The 12,881-nt window shown below is 44.2% G+C and overlaps 1 protein-coding gene across 4 annotated transcripts in view; it reads right to left on the bottom strand.

Annotated features, from left to right (window-relative positions):
• The window catches only part of NGF (nerve growth factor), a 61,307-nt gene that overhangs the window by 14,831 nt on the left and 33,595 nt on the right, over positions 1 to 12,881 (bottom strand). The window contains exon 1 of one of the 4 annotated variants that reach the window (XM_079979966.1): positions 10,938 to 10,959. The exons of the other annotated variants lie outside the window; for them this stretch is intronic. The gene's annotated coding sequence lies outside the window, so the exon portion shown is untranslated. Of the gene's footprint in view, positions 1 to 10,937; positions 10,960 to 12,881 lie in introns of those variants that run through there. 4 annotated transcript variants of the gene reach the window in all.

Genomic DNA, 12,881 nt, shown 5'->3' with positions numbered 1-12,881 from the left:
TCCAATGCACATTCAATGACAATAGCTTCTCTTTTGCACTCACTAGTGTCAGCAGACGCAGGTGGCGCTGTGGGTTAAAGCCTCAGCGCCTAGGGCTTGCCGATCGAAAGGTCGGCGGTTCGAATCCCTGCGGCGGGGTGCGCTCCTGCTGCTCGGTCCCAGCGCCTGCCAACCTAGCAGTTCGAAAGCACCTCCGGGTGCAAGTAGATAAATAGGGACCGCTTACCAGCGGGAAGGTAAACGGCGTTTCCGTGTGCGGCTCTGGCTCTGGCTCTGGCTCTGGCTCTGGCCAGAGCAGCGATGTCACACTGGCCACGTGACCCGGAAGTGTCTCCGGACAGCGCTGGCCCCTGGCCTCTTAAGTGAGATGGGCGCACAACCCCAGAGTCTGTCAAGACTGGCCCGTACGGGCAGGGGTACCTTTACCTTTACCTTTAGTGTCAGCAGATACATGACTACATGATGTGATCATACTCACTATATGTAATCATATTCACCATGACCAGCTAAAATCATGCACTGGGGGAGAAAGAACCAGCACAGTTAATTTTTTTGTAAAGGTGACACCAGAACAGAAGCAGAATGAGAGCAATGGTTTTGAACAGACATGAAAAACCACATGAAAAAGTTGAAAGCAAAGCTTTGGAGAATACTTTTTTACTCCTTGTAAATGTTAAAGAATGAAAATTCAGCATTGCTCTGATGGCTGACCTTTCGAGTGAAAGAATATCTCCCACTTTCTTCCCTCTCCTTTTTGCTTCTAGCTGAAAAATCATAGATATCTGCATTTAGATTCATGCATATGCATTCAAAATGTAGCACAGTTGACTTTTTGCGGGGTTCTGATTATGTGATATGAATGCTGATAAACTGCTATTTCCTATGCAAACATGAGTTCTAAAATGTTCCCGTTAATAAGCTGAAAGAGCCAAAATGTGCTCCAACTATTAACAACTCATAATTCTCACTGTGCCTGGCTGGAATGTTTTCACACTTATCCACATTTCCCTTGTGAGCTGCATACTCTGTTTCCCTTTTGAGGTCTTACTCCTTTCATTTTGCAGCTCTGTTAAAAAGGTGATTTCATTGCTTTGTCATTGCTCATAATTTGAAACATAAAAGACTAGGAAACTATATTAAAACCTGAGTTGTATCACCAGTAATTGCAGCCACACTGTTGGGGTTGCACAGTTCTCAGCACAAAATGAAAGCTAAGGTCTTGAGTTTATATAAGGACGCTCCTGAAATCGCAAATGTAATTAATGATACAGCCCCTAGTTTGCATAAGCATCACCCATGGGAATCTGGCAAATATTTATTGGAAACAAATGAAGGGGAATCTTCCAACAGCATCTGTATCTCCTTTCTCCTACATTGTATATTATACCAGCAATTCTCCCTTGCTTCCAATTAACAGAGATAGCCACATAGCATGTGTATTTATACGGTTTCCTCTGTTGAAAGAGAGCCTTTTCATTTTTTTAAATTCAGTGATGTGCCATTTCCTCCCACCCATGCTGAATATGCTGGTTGCAGTATTTAAAATCTCCAGGAAGACACTTTTAAGAGTAGACTCAAGTATCTTAAGGTTGGAGCACTTCTGTTACTCAACTCTTCATTTTTGTATTCCCATTGAACTCAACGGGACTTACTTCTGAGGATTGCACTGTTGACTAATCATTAAGTTCCACTGAACATAATGGAAGTAACTTCAGGTTAAACATGTAGGATTGTGCTGTAAAACACATTACAAAGCACATCACTGAAGGATCAGAGTTTTTGGAACGTATGTCAGCAAACAAAATGCATGGAGCTAAATTATATGTTACTGAAGTTGCTTATTTATTTTAAAAATTCACAAAATACATTGGGCTTATGAAGTAGTAAGTGCACTTCCTTAGGTATAAATTACACAGATGGCGTTGAGTGTTTCCACAATTAATGCTCCCTCAATGAGAGTTGAGACAACAAGCCCTGCCAGAGTCTATAGACTTCAGAGATTTTATCACCAAGCACAATGAAATGGAGTCAGATTATAAACAGACCGGAGCCAACACCATAGTAACAAACTTGAGAACAATGCCTATTTAACAATGAAATGTGTGTTAAAGCATCTGCTTACAATTCTCTTGCATGGGTGTTGGAAAAAGGCTGCTTGCTTCCTCTTTAATGAACCCAAAGGACTACATTATGAACTCCCTGAGATTCTGGTGCTCAGTAAAGGTTCAGCCAAGTATATGGATCAGGGATACGGAGATAAATACACACATTTTTTTTTTAAATAAATTGAGGAACTGTGCTTGCACAGGTGTAGAAGGTCCTACATTATTTCTGCCATTGCTTATGGTGTGTGGTTAGAGTAACTGAGGGGAGGGGTGTACAGAATATTGATGAGTACTATTATGTAAGTATGTCCATGTGTATGTACAGACAAGATAGCAATTCTGGTTTAGGCAACATTATTCCACAAATGTACCCTACTTTCCCGTGTATAAGACTATGTTTGTTTCTTTTAAAATCATGCTAAAAAGTGGGGGTCGTCTTATACATGGGTAGTGCATAGGGTGGACATTTGATTGGTTACTGCCACGGCTGTCAGCAGCTATTGTGCATGTTACTGGTTGCTGCGTCAATAGGTGGTGTTGAGTGGCTGATGCTCCAGCAGTTGGGCAGGCAATTTGCAGCTCCTGGGACAGACGGGAGGTGATGGACAGACGGGAAGCAGATTGACTGACACGTGCGGGTGAGCGATTTTTGGCAATCACCCCTAAAAAAGCTCCACAACCCTGGGTAATCCTCTGCAAAAAAGCTCCACAGCTTTTAAATTTGAGTCCCCAAAATAGGGGTAGTCTTATACACTGGGGCATCTTATAGACAGAAAAGTATGGTATGTACAATTGAAAAAAGAAGAAGAAGAGTTTGGATTTGATATCCCACTTTATCACTACCCAAAGGAGTCTCAAAGCGGCTAACAATCTCCTTTTCCCTTCCTCCCCCACAACAAACACTCTGTGAGGTGAGTGAGGCTGAGAGACTTCAGAGAAGTGTGACTAGCCCAAGGTCACCCAGCAGCTGAATGTGGAGGAGTGGGGCAGCAAATCCGGTTCACCAGATTACGTGTCTACCACTGTTAACCACTACACCACACTGAACATAAGCACTCCATGAAAAACAAATCCAATGCGTTTCCCTTCCTATGTGTTAACAACAGATGGACCATTCTAACCAATGTGACCAGTACAAGAAACACTGCTGCCACCATAATGGTCTACGTTATACCCTTAGAAATAATACCAGCATACAGCTAAATATGAAGGGCTATGTGGTGGTGCGATTGCCCAGGATCACTTTAGAAGGAATGAAATACAAGAGGAAAAAGGCACTTGATGTAGCAATAAAGGTGGTGGCTGTGGCAAGAACAGACATAAGAAATGATAGGACTAAAAGAGTTTGCGGATGGATTTCAGATTCCCAGACATCACTATTTTCTTTTTTTAATCCATTTTTATTAGGACATCACTACTTTCCAGGTAAAACTTAAACCGTGAGGACACTTAGTTCAGCACTGAGCTAAGCCACTGTTTGGCTTAGAATGCTATATATCTGGATCTGGGCTTATGATTTAGCTCAGTCTGGGCAAACTGAACTGTGAGCTATAAGTTATGGTTTGTCTGGAGAGTACAAAAGCACAAGTCTGGATTTGAACATGGTAAGCCAGACCATGGCCTAACTCCAGCTCAGCCGAGCCCAGCAGCAAGCTGATCAGAGAGAAACAAAGTGGCTGTGATTTCTTTTCTGGGATCTCCCCTCACCGTTTGCTCTAGTCTAGACCACGGCTTGCCTTAGTGTAACATGCAAACTGGGCCAATAGTTTAAAGTTTAAATGTGAAAATACTGACTCTTGCAATTTTTGCTGGCTGCAATGGACTAGCAAGGTCACCTCTCCGGAAATATCTCTTCTATGCATAGTAGCTGGACTGTTGCAAATATATAGGCCAAAATCAAAGCATTTGGACAGGGTGCATAAATTATAGGGGTAAACATCAAAGGTGTGACTGAGTCACTTACAGCACAATCCTAACCATGCTTACTCAGAAGTAAGTCTTACTGATTTCAACAGGGCTTACTCCCAGGTAAGTGAGATAAGGATTGCAGCCTTAGTTGGCAGTTGTATCTCTGTTCATCTAGTAAACAGCATCACGTGACTCTGTCTTAATATCTACTTTATCTTTGCTCTGAGATGAGATAAAACCACATTCCTTCCTTCTAAGGTTTATAGGGCAACAATGAATTTAAATTTATGGGCATATATTCTGTAGTCCCTCTTGTGCTTAGCTGTACAGCTAAAGATGCACATAGCTATATATGTGCTGAGCTATGCAGCACACTGCTCTTTTACCAAGGTGGTCCCAGTGCCACTGCTGTAAAGTGTTTCTACAAGAATGTGTTATTTATTTAGAACAACAAAGCACAGCAACAAGGGCGGGTGCATTTTTCTGCTTTACAGATTGCTGGGTGTGGATAATTAAGATATTAAGCATTCCGCCTCTACATTTCCAGCACCCAGCCCAGACAGACTCTATAGCAAGAATAGCGGGTGACCTGATTGGCAGACAGTATGCTCTGTTTCTGAGAATCATATTGAAAATCAGGCTCCAAGCATTGCTGGGACTTTGGTGGCATTGGAAGCCAAGTTCATCTGGTGAGAAAATGATGGTAAAGAGAATCAGCCTTAAGGGGACTCTCATAAAAGTGAGCAGTAAAAAAGGAGAATGTTGATTCTGGAAACCCCGGCGCTGTGAAACAGTGCTGCTAAGAAACAAAGACAGGCTTCCAATACCCATTAATAATGTTTCTAAATTTTATGGTCACACAACACGCACATGCGCACACACAGCGCTAGATAGATAAAAAGAGTATACACATTTCTAATGACCAGCAACTGTATTTGGCACCCCATCACCTCTAGGGCACTACGATTCTGCTAATGGTCTGCCACAGGGCCAAGCAGTTGTCTTTGACAATCCCAAGTGCTAACAGGGTGACACAGCCACTGCTGAGCTACTCTGACAGAAGAGATAGTGCAATCCAAATTTGATACCCAAGACAAAAATGACCTCCGCAGAACAAACAGTTCTAAAATTAGCACTGTTAAGGCCCAGCATGCCAGGGGGCCTATCAAAACAGTGAAAGGGAATGAGTTAATGGCCACATTCCAGACCTGCAGAAAATGCCTCCTTACACTAAGAGCAGAGGGCTTGTGTACAATTCTTCAGGCAAGACGAGAAATGCACCTGCAGTACTGGAGGGATAGGGTACATCTAAGGAGCTGGGCATGGAGCCAGGTAGTTTTGGCAACCACATAGCAGTGAGAGAAACAATTCTTCTATTCTGGATTCCAGATAGCTATATGGTCACAAGCACATGGAGTAAGCATATGAAAGGCATGAAAACAAACACAAACAATCTGCTAGCAAAACTAGTTCGGAAGATGATTCAGTCTAGATAACTAGTATTTTGCATTGCTGGGAGCATTTAAGCTTTGGTAAAAGTTCAAAAATACCTTGATTTTTTTTAAAGCGAATTAAAAAGACATGATTCAACTATACCAATGTATCCTCAGGCCAGATTAAGTCTGTATCTCTTGTAATGAGAGTTGTTCTCTCTGTGACTGCAAGAATTGTTGCGATCTGCCCTGTGTAAGTCTCTCCTCGAATATGGAAAATAAATCACTCGGTGCCATAATATACTAGTGGAAAACGCATGGATTTTATGATCGCCTGAGCAGTAGGTTGAATTGAGAGGTTTATCAGCCATTCTGACCCCAGCACAGACAAGGCACTGCAGGACACATGGTCAAAAGTCAGCTTAGGTCAAGAACCATGTGGGCTGGCCTGAAAGTGAGGGTCATCAAAATGTGTGCGGCCTGAGCTCTGAATATAAGGAGGTCACTTAAGGTCAAACTGTGTAAGCAAAAGCTGCAGCATTATACTACAGCATCCCAAAGGAGCGATAGGTCATCTAGAGAAAACATGGGAAGAGTGATCAAATCAGATCCAGGGATGAAGGAGCTTCAGGCTGCTCTACAAGGTCTTATTCAGACAAGCATGCATGTTCTTAGACATGTTGCTGAACTCCAGCTTCCACCAGCCCCAGCTAGCATGGCCAAGAGAGAGGTATAATGGGAGTTGTAGCCACAGGTTCCCCACCTGTGCATTAAATCATTATGTTTCTGTATTCACCCATATCTGTGCAGGGCTAAAAAGAATACTTCTAACTATATCCCATTTTTAAACTGCCTGGATAACTTGCAACTGTGGTGAGGAACGTCAAATCTGATAACATGCCTTGTCCTCATTTATTTCTTAAATTTACATCCTGCCTTTGCATGAGAATGTGCCCACAATAGAATAAATACTGATGGACAACTCCAAAATTATGAAATATATCACAATATATTATGGAGCATTTTAAACAGGAGTTTGCATCCATGTGGAAACTGGCAATACTAGTTAGCAAGGACTTGAGCAGCTGGATACCCTGGAACATGTACTGAGGCCAAGGAGTCACTGAACTATTATCGCACATGGACAAAAGCCACTCAGTTCAAAAAGGTGAGGGCAAATCCCATGAATCATCAGGGTGGAGCTGAGGTTGTGGTAACATGGGTATTGTTTCTAACCAGGCTCCTTCTATGACCATATAAAAAAATAATAATTATACAATTATAAAACTTGCAGGGAATGAGTTACCCACAAGGGATACCCACATGACCTGAAGGTGCTGCTATGCAATGCCAGGTCAATGATTCATAAGACCACTGCCATCCATGACTTGATCATGGATGGAGGACTTGACCTGGCATGTGTAATAGAGACTTGGTTGGATGAAGCAGATGGGCCTGTCCTTGCTGCTGCTTGTCCCCCAGGTTTCTCTTATGCACAGCAACCCAGGTCGTGTGGGCGGGGAGGGGGGGTTGCGGTGATTTTTAGGAAGTCATTAGTTTGCACCAGGCGTCCTATTGGGAAGGCCCAGTTTTCCGAGTGCATGTTCTGGAAGTTGGGCAATAGGGGCAGTACAGGATTCCTTTTGGTGTACCGACCTCCCCGCTGCACCAAGGATTCCCTGCCCGAGCTGATTCAGGTTGTGGCGTATGTTCTCCTGGAGACACCTAGCTTGGTCGTCCTAGGGGATTTTAACATCCATGCCGACACGACCTTACAAGGGGCCGCTCGGGACTTCGTGGAAAGCATGGCCTCCATGGGGCGGTCCCTGAATAAGTCTGGCCCAACCCATAGCCGCGGACATGCCTTGGACCTGGTGTTTACCTCTATGGATGTTGGTGATCTGACACTAAGTAAAAGCGAAACGAAAGAAGCGCCATGGTCAGATCACTACCTGGTGCAACTGGACTTCTCTGCGACCCATCCCCTCTGCAGGGAGGTGGGACCAATTTGGATGGTCTGCCCCCGCCACTTAATGGATCCAAATGGTTTCCAGAGAGTGGTAGGGGATGCTTTATCCCATGTTGATGGCCTTTCAGCTGATTCCCTGGTGGCCCGCTGGAATGTGGAGTTAACCAGGGCTATTGACTGTTTGGCTCCGAAGCGCCCTCTCCAATTGCATGGAGCCCGGACAGCCCCGTGGTTTTCCACGGATCTGAGGGCAATGAAACAATTGTTGAGACGGCTAGAGCGCCGGTGGTGGATAACTCATTCCGAATCTGACCGGACACAGGTTAGAGCTCAACATCGAGCCTACCAAGTGGTGATAGCTACGGCGAAGAAGAATTTCTTCACCACCTCTTTTGCATCTGCAGAAAACAGCAGCAGGAGACTTTTTCAGGTGGTTCACAATTTAGCGGAACCACCTGCAACATCGGGGCCCAGTACGGGCCACATGTTCTCCTGCAATGATTTTGCAAAGTTTTTTGCAGATAAAATCGCTCAGATTCGGGAAGAAGTAGACTCCACCATGGGAGCAGGGCCAGGGCAGGAGAGTGCTAGAGTTTTGTCTAGTCAAGTTGAGTGGGATCAATTCCAATCTGTTACCTCCGAGGATGTGGACAGGTTGCTTGGACGAGTGAAACCAACCACCTGTCTCCTGGATCCTTGCCCATCCTGGCTTATAAAAGCTAGCCGGGAAGGACTGGGCGATGGGCTTCGTGGGGTGGTGAATGCTTCTGTGAGGGAGCCTTCCCAGACCCGCTGAAAGAGGCGGTTATTAAACCGCTTCTTAAAAAACCATCTTTAGATGCAGCCACAATGGGCAACTATCGCCCAGTCTCAAATCTTCCATTCTTGGGCAAGGTGATTGAGCGAGCGGTTGCTGAACAACTCCAGGCATGCCTGGAAGAAGCGGACCATTTGGATCCCTTCCAGTCGGGATTCAGGCCTCATCATGGGACTGAAACTGCCTTGGTCGCACTGGTTGATAATCTCCGGTGGGCTAGGGACAAAGGTGAGAGCTCTTTCCTAGTTCTGCTGGATCTCTCAGCGGCGTTTGATACCATCGACCATAACATCCTTCTGGACCGTCTTGAGGGGCTGGGAGCTGGGGGCACTGTCATACAGTGGTTCCGCTTCTTCCTCCTGGGCCGTGTTCAGAAAGTGGTGGTGGGGAATGAGTGTTTAGACCCCTGGGCTCTCACTTGTGGGGTGCCTCAGGGTTCTGTCCTCTCCCCCATGCTTTTCAACATTTACATGCAGCCGCTGGGAGAGATCATCAGGAGGTTTGGGCTGGGTGTTCATCAGTATGCGGATGATACCCAGCTCTACCTCTCTTTTAAATCAGAACCAGTGAAGGCGGTGAAGGTCCTGTGTGAGTGTCTGGAGGTGGTTGGAGGATGGATGGCGACTAACAGATTGAGGTTGAATCCTGACAAGACAGAAGTACTGTTTTGGGGGGACAGGAGGTGGGCAGGTGTGGAGGATTCCCTGGTCCTGAATGGGGTAACTGTGCCCCTGAAGGACCACAGCTGGGAGTCATTTTGGACTCACAGCTGTCCATGGAGGCACAGGTCAAATCTGTGTCCAGGGTAGCTGTTTACCAGCTCCATCTGGTACGTAGGCTGAGACCCTATCTGCCTGCGGACTGTCTCGCCAGAGTGGTGCATGCTCTGGTTATCTCCCGCTTGGACTACTGCAATGCACTCTATGTGGGGCTACCTTTGAAGGTGACTTGGAAACTACAACTAATCCAGAACCCGGCAGCTAGACTGGTGACTGGGGGCGGCCGCCGAGACCATATAACACCAGTCTTGAAAGACCTACATTGGCTCCCAGTACGTTTCCGAGCACAATTCAAAGTGTTGGTGCTGACCTTTAAAGCCCTAAACGGCCTCAGTCCAGTATACCTGAAGGAGCGTCTCCACCTCCATCATTCTGCCCGGACGCTGAGGTCCAGCGCCGAGGGCCTTCTGGCGGTTCCTTCATTGCGAGAAGCAAAGCTACAGGGAACCAGGCAGAGGGCCTTCTCGGTAGTGGCGCCCGCCCTGTGGAATGCCCTTCCAGCAGATGTCAAAGCGATAAACAACTACCTGACATTCAGAAGACATCTTAAGGCAGCCCTGTTCAGGGAAGTTTTTAACGTGTGATATTTTACTGTATTTTTGGTTTCTATGGAAGCCGCCCAGAGTGGCTGGGGAGGCCCAGCCAGATGGGCGGCGTATAAATAATAAATTTTTTATTATTATTATTATTATTATTATTATTATTATTATTATTATTAAATTAAATTAAAATATTTAATCACATGGTTATAAAAGCCTGCAGGCTACAGACAGGAACTGCCTATAATTGAAATTGTCTGAAGAGGTCTATTTTTTCCTTTTAAAGTATTCTCTTGCACACAAACCACCCCTTTCCACATAGAAGGCTTTTCCTTCCTTGTTGCCAGCTTTTTCTTACAAGAAAACTGGAGGCAATGAGTTGAGTAGCTGTAGGCTCAGGCATGGCAAGTTTTATAATGCCCACTTTCTTTCTCTTAAACAACGTGACTACTAAGCACCCTTTTTACCTTCTGGCCAAAAGTCACAACCACCTCCTATTCTGCAACCCCTTTTGCACCCCAACTTTCATCCTCAACCCCGTGTTCCTGGGGCATGCACACACACACACACACTTTGCAATATTTTTGGGGGTGGAAAGTTCATTGGAAAAATATTACTGCTTTGACACTAATTTTCATTTCAAAGACTCACATTAGTTAAGAGGTATGTACAAACTCACTCAACCCAGCATGCACCATATAGTGACAATGAATCATGGTGATCAAGAAGAAAACTCCAAAACCTAACTCCAAAACTTCATGACAAACAGTATGTCTCCTTCATGGTAGGGGCATTCCCTCTTTTGTTTGGTTACTTCAAGGAGATTCTTTCCTGTTTTTAAATGAGAGAGGTCTGTTACCCATATGAGGGGGTTGCTTTTTCTACTAAATGAATTCTTCCTTTGTTGCCTCATGTTACAACTCTGAAATACACTTGCTGTGTTGGAAAAAAGGTAACAGGGAAAATCTAATGAAAGCTTGAATTACATGTTACTTTACATTTTACTCACTGTGTACATCAAACAGATGAAGAGATCCAAATCTCTGTAGCATTTACTCTGTGCAATGAATACTTTGGGTTAGGCCTTTGTCACAAATTTTAAAATGGTGCACCAGTTTTAAGAGTGTGCAATCAAGGGTAGCTATTTTATTGTAAATTATAATTGCTGAAGGATTAATTAAGCAGGTCCTGACTTCACCCTGTTGTATAACCTGCAGCCACATATTTTAGTCAATACATTCCTCCAAATATAAGATGATAAATAATGACCTCAAACAACCCTCTTTATTTGTCTATATGTTCAACTTTTAATTGCATACGGTATTTTCTTTTAGAATACTTAATACTTAAGAATACTTAAGCCATATGCAGGTGCTAATTTACTCACAGGAAGCAAACAAAAGAGAATGCTGGAGAGAACTTGAAGTGGTGTATATCCAAAAATGGAAGTGAGATGCTGTAGTAGTAGTAGAAGAAGAAGAAGATATTCACAAGTCCAAAACATTTCATTCACTTTCTAAGCTTGGCACAGAAGTTTAGAACTAGTTGTGTTCAGTCTAGGAATCACAGAATCATATAATTGTAGAGCTGGAAGGGACCCCAAGGGTCATCTACTCCAACCCCATAAAATGCAGGAATCTCAACTAAAAGTACATGTTGTTTCTGGCATCTGTCTATCTCGAGTACACTGGAGTACACCTCCAGGGGTGAAGTCACATTGCTGCATTAGGAGCACTGAAGTGACCTCCCTGAGGTGCAAGCCTGAGCAATGTGTATGTAGACGCACCCCCTCTCAGCCACCCTGATGCAGTTCATATGAAAGCAGAGCAATACATTTGGCACCAGCTTAGCTGCAGAAACTGCCTGAAAGAGGCATACATGGCATCATCCAACTGTCTTAGGGATTCCACTCTGGATTTGTGTAGCCTTTTCTTCTCCTGAAAGAAAATGTTTAGATCCTGAGGTTTAGGATCAGAGTTTTCCTTCTCCTAGGTGGGCTACTTCCCAGGTCAATGAGTCCCATCTGCCCCTCATTTTCTTCCACAGCATGTGCAAAAACTGCCATCTTGACTGTTGGATCCACTATTGCTCTCATCTGCTCAATCTGTCACAGCCTATCTTCACATGCAGGGGGAGTCCCTAACTCAGTGAGTGTTTGAGACCCATCAGCACACAGTGCATTCATTGTGGGGCTTGGCTGGTTTCCACTTCTGAAATGTTCCACAAGACAAGGAAAAGTCAAATGCTGGATTTCTACCTATACATATACAACCCAATCTAAACCTGCAGCAATTTTAAAATGGAAAACAAAGTGAAAACAAACAAAACATGTTATGAGTGGATTACCTCCATCACCTAAGGTCCCCACTCTAGACCATTTCCTGCATCCTCCTAGTTACTTTGGAGTACCTTTATTTTACGCATACCATGCTTATTACTTTCTCTGTGAAACAGCCAAGCACAAATGTGTACCCTTCTCTGCTGCAAAAAGATGGCATTATGTAAGTGCTAACTACTCTATTGTGAGGTCATGACATAGCCCACGAGAACCTCTTTGTTTCTTCAACACAGTTAGTTCATTCACAAAGGCTTCCAGATGTGTTAGCTAAAGTCTAATCAGAAACCAAGAGGGAGCCCAATCAAGCCAGAAATACCTTTCCTTCTACACTGGATTCAGTGTGAAGGTGACAAGCCCAGAACAGGCCATCCGCTGTTGCCTGGTTCATGACTCCCAAAGAGGGGTGAAGCAAGGAAGGAAGCTAAGGAGAGAAAGGCTTGAATATAATCCAAGTTTTGACAGGACCTTCTCAGTTCCTGGGAGAGAAAATGAAGAACAGGGGAGAGTGGGTGTTCTCATTTTCTGGAGGGAAGGCAGCTGTTATAGACCTCACAACACAGTCAGTTTTCTTGCCTATGGAAATACACTAATGAAAAGGGGATGGATGGATAACAATTAAAAAGGAAGCTATGGAGTGGCTTTTTCCTAGTTTTTGGCCGACACCTTCCCTCACCATCTTGTACTAGAACAAAGGTATTCTTTTTATCTAATTATTATTACTACTATTATTTATTTATACCCCGCCCATCTGGCTGGGTTTCCCCAGCCACTCTGGGCGGCTTCCAACAAAATATTAAAATACAGTGGTCTGTTAAACATTAAAAGCTTCCCTAAACAGGGCTGCCTTCAGATGTCTTCTAAAAGGGTTTTCAGATTATTACAAAATAGTCCCTTATTCTCCTTCTCTCAGTCATATACCCCATTTTAGCTACAGTATAGTTATAGATTTATATGGTGTAAACTGCCCTGTGGTCCTTGGATGAAGGGTGGTAT

This window comes from Podarcis cretensis, assembly GCF_951804945.1.
Source record: "Podarcis cretensis genome assembly, chromosome: 6".
Taxonomy (NCBI): domain Eukaryota; kingdom Metazoa; phylum Chordata; class Lepidosauria; order Squamata; family Lacertidae; genus Podarcis; species Podarcis cretensis.
Note: the sequence above shows the minus strand (reverse complement) of the source record. Positions and strands in the feature narration are given on the sequence as shown.